This window comes from Mirounga angustirostris, unplaced genomic scaffold (assembly GCF_029215605.1).
Source record: "Mirounga angustirostris isolate CCGP_5_RB_7025 unplaced genomic scaffold, mMirAng1.0.hap1 SCAF_1, whole genome shotgun sequence".
In the NCBI taxonomy this organism is placed as follows: domain Eukaryota; kingdom Metazoa; phylum Chordata; class Mammalia; order Carnivora; family Phocidae; genus Mirounga; species Mirounga angustirostris.
Genome location: NW_026991709.1, coordinates 4,485,411 through 4,493,358, shown reverse-complemented (window position 1 = coordinate 4,493,358; position 7,948 = coordinate 4,485,411).

Below are 7,948 nucleotides of genomic sequence, written 5' to 3'. Positions count from 1 at the left end.
TCGCCGCCGCCCCGCGCCGCCGCGGCCGCCCAGGTGCCCAGGTGTGCGCCCCGCCCGCTGACGTCACTTCCGCCGCCCGCCGGCCCCGCCTCCCGCCGGGCGCCGGGGCCCCGCGGACGCGCCGAGGGGCGTGTCGGGCCGCTGCGTTCTCCGGCGGGCGCGCGCGGCGGCTGGCCTGAGTGGGTGGGCGCGTGGCTTGGGGCCGAGGCGATCTGGTTTTCTGCGCGGTTGTAGGGAATAAGCGACTCTGCTACGTTGTCCCGGCGCCATCACCTGGCAGAACTTGGCCAAAAAAGGAAAAAAGCATCCAGCAACCAGGAGATGGACTTTCATACAAAGCACGGATCTTCCTCAGATTCCCCCGCTTTTACTTGTCCTCGTTGGCGTGCATTAAGTTCTGTACAATGTTATCACCTGGGTAAGTTCGTGTATCTACCGCTGCTTGTCAAGATCGAGAACAAACCATCGGGAAATGGCCCCTCCGGCGCCCCTTTGTAGAACTGAACCCCCAAACCCTGGCCATCACGAGTCTTAACCTCCATTTCTAAAATTGTGTTATTTCAAAATAGGTTATGTTTGCACACGGGAATGACATCGTGTGGGATCTTTTGGAATTGGCTTTTTTTTCACTAAGCATAATTCCCTGGAAATTAGTGTCTCACGTTTCTACACTTTGGAAGTAACTTTTTTTTTTTTTTAATCACCCCAACAGCAGATCTAAAGTGCAGTTTAAAGACAGCAGGGTACCTCCATCCTTTTCTAAACAACAGTATCTTTGGTACACGTAGAACGAATTGGGGAGAAAAGGTGGTTTTCCACCTTTGGGCGAAAAAGATTCCCAGCCTTGAATGAGCTTGGATCTTGGAAAGATATCTGAGTCAGAGGTCGAGAAGTGTGATTGCAAACTTCCACGCCTAAAAACCACTCACTCCTGCGGGACTGTACATTGAGGGAAGGTTTCTTCTGGGTCTAATGAGATTAACAATGGAGGTAGGATGGGGGGAGAGGATCAAGGAGGGAGCATTTTAACGACACTAACTGTATCTTTGTGTTACCCAAGGAAGGAGATGCTGATCCTAGCTGGCATGTGGAAGCCTCAGACCTAGCTTCTATAGGCTTTACCTTCCACTGGGCATATGATAATTTTATATTATCCCCAGTAATGGAGCCCTAGTGCTGCTTTGGAAACGGCCTACTGTCCCCTCCCCCACAGGGCTTCTCTTTGGCCCGTGCTCACTTCCAGACCCCACCCCCCCAACCACCCCTCCCCGTCGGCCTCTTAGGAAGACCAGGCGGACTGGTCCTTCTCCACATAATCTTGAACTCAGAATTGATCTCCTGGAGACTGGAGGGACAAATGGTTATTGATTGTAGCAAATGTAACATTTACGTGAACATTTTAATAATGGGGATTTTAAAGATACAAAGATAACTTGAAAGTAAACACGGTTTTGCTGGTGAAAAACAATCAATCGACTAGAAAATGAGTCACTTTCGGACGCTGTTTCCGGGACTCAGATAGAGACACCTTTCTCCAGACTTCCTATGCTCCAGAATCCTACTGTATGAGGCCCAGCAGCATAAGTGACTAACAGCTCACACTGGTCTAGTAATAAAATACAGCAATTTCATTTATTTAATCATCTGGTGCTTCACTCAACAAATATTTATGGAGTGTCTGCTGCAGGCTCAGCACTGGGTTCCTGAGCCCACAAGCAGAGCCCACAGCCACCACGATAGTCCCCAACAGCAAGCGCATTGGGGCAAAGATCAAGGCCAGGGTTGGATAGACTGGCACGGCTCTTCCTTAGACTTGGCTGTGTTCCTCACGCAGGCCACTCAACCCACTCTGAAGTTCAGTTTTTTAATCTGTAAAAGGAAAACAAAGTCCCTTGCAGGAATCGTGAACAGAGCCCAGGCTCTAGACCCTGTGGGATTACAGGAGAGTGACTGTTGTTTGTGTTAATGGTCACTGGCCCTAGGTAGGTAAGGCTGGCATTTCTAAGTATAAAAGTAACTCACAGTTTCAATAATTCAGTGATTTTTTCCCTGTTGTTTATTTTATAATGTGAGGTGATAAGCCTTTGTGGCTACTCTGGGGCCATCCAAGAAACCCCAAAGACAGTTAAGATGTAGAAGATATCCTACCCTTTTTGACAGAAAACAAAAAACAAAAAACAAAAAGACTTGATATTATATTGAGGTATGTATAAAATATTTACGGGGTTTTTCTTGTGCAAATATTTAACATAAATACATAGCAAGTACAAGTGACAGGTGAAAAGATTTAAGATGAACACAGCAAATCAATTAGTTGAAACGCTTTAAATCACTGAAAGGACACAAAACAGAAAGATGGTCATTTTTTACCTGTAGATGTTTTATCACTTGTAAGCTTTAAAAAAATTAATACTGCGTGTCATTTTATGTGAGATTAAGCATATATAAATTGAAATTTAAAGCTTTTAATGTTAGCTTTAAAATACAGTAAGTTGTCAGAATATTAAATAAGGCAAAATGTATTGAATTTTCCATCTTAATGAGCTGCAGCAATTTTCTTAATAAACAGAGAAACCTCATCCATAATTTTATAAGCACTCATATTCTCTGAAATGACTGAACCCACTACAGTGTCAATAATTTATGTCAATGAAAACCTTTCATCAAGGCATGAAGTTGCACGTTTCGTATATTTTAGGTAAAAATAAAAGTGGACTGACTTAAAGAAAAATACTGGCGCAAGTTTTGCCTCCCAGCCTCGGGAAGTGGCCCTGGTGAGGATTAGCGACCACGTCTGTGCACGGCGCCGGGGTGGACCCCGCGCGCGAGGAACTCAGCGCAGCAGGTGGGCACCCCCCAGGGGCTCGGGGCGGACGCAAGTGGGGGAGGTGAGCCCCGAGGGCAAGACGCTCAGCGAAGTGACAGTCGACCCGTCCGGGAGCTCGGGTGAGGAGGGCAGGGCACCGCGGAGGGAAGGGCAAGCCCCCGGGGACTCGGAAGAAGTGCCAAGTCCGCGTCCTCCTCCTCGGGCGCCTGGCCCGCGCAGCTCGACCGACGCCCCCCTGCCTCCCCAGCCCGGGGGCCCCGGTGTGCCCGGCTCGGCGGGGATGTCCCTTTCTCCGCGCGCCGCCCCTGCGTCCCGCCGCGGGGAGCCGACCGGGCCGGCGGCCGGGGAGCCGGCAGGCGCGGGTCCCTCCTGCGGCAGGTGACTTGGCCGGCCCTGGAACCCGGGGAGAGGGGTCCCTGCCTCAGGATGGCCGCGGGGCTCCAGGGGGCCGGGTGCTGGATAAACGGTGCCGGGCGTGTGTCACTTCGGCCGTGGGCGTCTGCCCGGTGAGCTGGTCCTCCTCGAGGTCCCCGGAGCGGCGCGCCGCCCTGACACGGCCCTCCTGGGCCACCGGCTCCCTTAGTCCCGGAGCGAGCGTGGGGCCACCGAGCCCAGGGCCCAGGATGACCCAGCGCCACCAGGGTCCCCTGCGGGACCGCCCACGCGGAGGGGCAGCGGAGCCCTGGGCGCCTCGTCCGCGCCGCGCCGGGTCCTCCCCTTTCCCCTCCCCAGCCCTCGCCCGCCCCCTCCCCTCCCCCCACCCTCGGGAGGCTCCCCCAGGTCCAGCCCCCTCCCGCCGAGCAGGCTCCGCCCCAGGAAGGTGGCTTTGCTCTCCTCCTGCTGCAACTTGCTGGCTGTTTCCGAGAATTTCCCTGCACGATTTGAATGTTCTTTGCTGAAGAGCATAACTTGCTCACCGCTGCGAGTCTGCCTCCCTAAGTGCTGAAGGGCACCCGGAGCAAGATTCTGCCGCCCGGATTTCCACAGCCACCCGGGGTTTGGGGGGAGAGAGGGGGAGAGGGACTGACTTCTAACTCCTAGCTCCTATCCAGCAAGTATTTTCCCTTCTTTTCATTGAAAGTATAGTGACACACACGTTATGTTGGTTTCAGGTGTACAACACAGTGATTCAGCATCTCTGTTTGTCATACTGCACTCAGAACAAGTGCCACCACCGTCTGTCACCTTACCCTGCCATTTCAGTCCCATTAGCTCTGTTCCCTGTGCGGTGCCTTTCACGCTCTGACTCACTCACTCCGTACCTGGAAGCCTGCCTCCCACTCCCTCCACCCCATTTGTGTCCATCCCCCCCCCCATGCCTCCCCCACCCCTACAACCACCAGTTTGTTCTCTGTGTTTAGGGGCCTTTTTCTGCTTTCGGTTTGCTTGTTTGTTCATTTGTTGTTTTTTTTTAGATCCCACATATAAGTGAAATCATATGATATTTGTCTTTCTGTGTCTGACTTAATACTCTCTAGGTCTGTCATGTCACAAATGGGCAAGATCTCATTCTTTTTTTACGGCTGAGTAATATTTCATTGTGCATATATACTAGTTCTTTATCCATTCGTCTACTGATGGACACTTGGGCTGCTTTCATACCTTGCCTATTGTAAATAATGCTGCAGTAAACATAGGGGCACATATATCCCTTCAAATTGGTGTTTTCGTATTTGGGGGGTAAATACCCAGTAGTGGAATTACTGGATCATATGATAATTCTATTTTTAACTTTTTTTTTTTTTAAAGATTTTATTTATTTATTTGAGACAGAGAGAATGAGAGACAGAGAGCATGAGAGGGAGGAGGGTCAGAGGGAGAAGCAGACTCCCTGCCGAGCAGGGAGCCCGATGCGGGACTCGATCCTGGGACTCCAGGATCATGACCTGAGCCGAAGGCAGTCGCTTAACCAACTGAGCCACCCAGGAGCCCTATTTTTAACTTTTTGAGGAACCTCCCTATTGTTTTCCACAGTGGCTGCACCAGTTTGCATTCCCACCAACAGTGCATGAGGGTCCCGTTTTCTCCACATCCTCGCCAACTGATGCTGAGTGATGTTGAGCATCTTTTCATGTGTCTGTTGGCCATCGGGATGTCTTCTTTGGAGAAATGTCTGTTCATGTTTCTGCCCATTTTTAAATTGGATTATTTGGGTTTTTTGGTGTTGAGTTGTATCAGTTCTTTATATATTTTGGATACTAACCCTTTATTGGGTATGTCATTTGCAAATATCTTCTCCCATTCCGTAGGTTGCCTTTTTGTTTTGTTGATTGTGCAGAAGCTTTTTATCTTGATGAAGTCCCAATAGTTCCTTTTTGACTGTTTCCCTTGCTTCAGGAGACATATCTAGAAAAATGTTGCTGGCCAATGTCAGAGACATTACTACCTGTGCTCTTTTCTAGGATTTTTTTAGGTCTCACATTTAGGTCTTTAATCCATTTTGAGGTTTGGTTGTGTTTCTTCTGGGTGTTTTTGTTTTTGAGAGAGAGAGACAGTACGTACAAGCAAGTATGGTGGCGGGGGGCGGGGGGAGGAGGAGCAGAGGGAGAGAGAATCTTAAGCAGGCTCTGTGCCCAGCATGGAGCCTGTCATGGGGCTGGATCTCACGACCCTGAAATCATAACCCAAGCTGAAATAAAGAGTCAGACCCTTAACCGACTGAGCCACCTGGGCACCCCTTGAGTTTATTTTTGTGTATGATGTAAGAAAGTGGTCCAGTGTCATTTTTCTGCATGTGGCTGACCAGTGTTCCCAACACCGTTTGTTGAAGAGATTGTCCTTTTCCTGTTGTGTATTCTTGCCTCCTTTGTTAGGGAGTTGACCATAGAGTTGTGGGCCCATTTCTGGGCTCTCTATTCCGTTCCATGGATCTATGTGTCTGTTTTTGTGTCAGTACCATGCTGTTTGATGATTACAGCTTTGTAGTACATCTTGAAATCTGGGATTGTGTTACCTCCAACTTTGTTTCTTTCTCAAGATTGCTTTGGTTATTTGGGGGGTTTTGTGGTTCCATACGAATTTTACTATTTTATTAATTTTAATATTTAGCAAATATTTTCTTATACACAAACCTCCCTTTCCAGAATCGTCTTCTCTGACTCCAGTGATCCCCACGGACACACCATCTCAGGCTCACAGCCTCCTGCACAAGAACAGCATTACGAAGATGCTTGTTGAATCTCCTATAATACCTCTCTACATCTCCTGTGCACCCTCCTACTCACTCCCTGGTCTTTAAGTGTCGGGGCTTCTTAAAGCCCAATCCAGGCCCTCTCCTCCCTGACTGGACATTCTCCTCTTTATCCCAAGCTGATCTCATCCAGACCCACCAGCTCAGTTTCATCGATTCAGCCAAGACTCCTACATGTGCATCTCCAGGCCCGACCTATCCTCTGAGCACTAGACCCCAAAATTCAGCATGGCACACGTACTAGGATATCTCTAAGGTACCTCCACATGTCTGAGATGAGCCTGTGATTTTCACCCCCAAACTGGTTCTTTCCAGAGTGCCCCATTTCCATGAATAAACTGCCTTCTCTTCTGAAGGCCAGGAACCAAGAAGTATCTGCAGAACCTCGTGCCTCCTCCGTCCCACAAGATTCCAATCACCATCAACGGTCCCACCCGAGACTTGGACAAGACGCCTGCCTGGCCCATCTACTCGGGGCCAGGAGATGCCCACCCACCTCCATCAAACTCTAGATAGCTGTGACCCCAGCCTAAATGTCCCCAAGTCCATCCTCCATAGGATGAGCCCACTGCTGGTGTGAGTACCCCCCTGCCCAAGGCACAGCCAGCGGAAGCTCTGTGCAGGGGGCGTGGCTGGGCTGCTGCACGGGGTTGGCATATGGGGGGGGGGGGGCGAGGCCTCTCTCTGTTTGCTATGAAGCTGGGGGTGGAGAGGAAGAGGGCCAGGAGTCTGAGTTTGCAGTTCAAATCTGGCCTTCCAAGTTGTTGTGAGAGTGTATTTGTCAAAGCAGGAAGACGGAACACATTTTATTTAACATTTTGCCTGCTTGATTTATAGTTTTCCACCATTTGGACACACGGTGTGTTGGCCTCAATGTGTACCCTCCCTCCGACAAAAACGGCCATCACAGTCTGATCACCAAAACACCAGCTCTGCCCTACAAAGCATGTCTTGATCTTGATGGAACTCTGGCCCCCACCCCAGCCCCCGGGCCTGTCATCAGGGTCACTTCCTGTCTGGATCCTAGAGAGCCCCCCCACCCCCACCCAGCCGTTCTTCAGGGAGGTTGTGAAAATGCAAATCTGACTTCACTGCCTTAGGATGGAAATGGGCACGCCCCTCCAGCTTCACCCTCCAGTCTCTGCTGCTCTTGGTCCTCCCGCTGCACCCCCACCCCAAGTCCTCTGACTGAGGCTCCCCAGGGCCTTTGCACCAGCTGTCCCGTCGGTCAGGAAAGTTCAGCTGAACTTTAAAGATGCCTGCTTTAAACCCATTTGGGGCCCACCTCTCTGTCTTTCACCGAGTCCCAGACTCCGATCCCTCTGTGACCAGCTCATGGGGCACACAGCTAGGCGTATCAGCCTGTTTATTAGGGCCTGCTGCTGAGTACCTGACTGCTCCACTCTGGGCCGCTCCTCTGGCAGGCCCCCCCGCCCCCCTTCGCCCCTGTCCAGGTTCGTCACTCACCACCATGCTTCTCTGTCCTGGCCACACTGGCCTTTCTGTTCTTCCACAGCTTGAGCGCCTTCCTTGAGCCTCGGCAGGTGTGGCTCCTCTCTTGGGATGCGCTGGTGCTCACCCCCAGTGGGCCTCACCTGCTTCAACGTCATGTCGCCGCCTGCCCAGGCCTTCCTGGGCGACCCACCGAAAACAGCACCCGTCCAGCCCAGCTTGTTGCCACCCCCTGGGAGCCGCTCTGGAGGCTGGGGGGTTAGGATGTCTCTGTTAACGCTCCTCCTGAAAGGCATGGCGGCTCGTGACTCAGGGGTGAGTCCTGCGTGCTCGCCCAGAGAGCGCCCCCAGCGCCTGGGCCCCACAGGATGTGCTCCCTGAGCCCGAGGCTCTCAAGATAGCTGTGACCCCAGCCTAAATGTCCCCAAGATTGCCATTACTGACATGAGGTCTGGTCCTGATTTTTTTAGCCCTTTGTC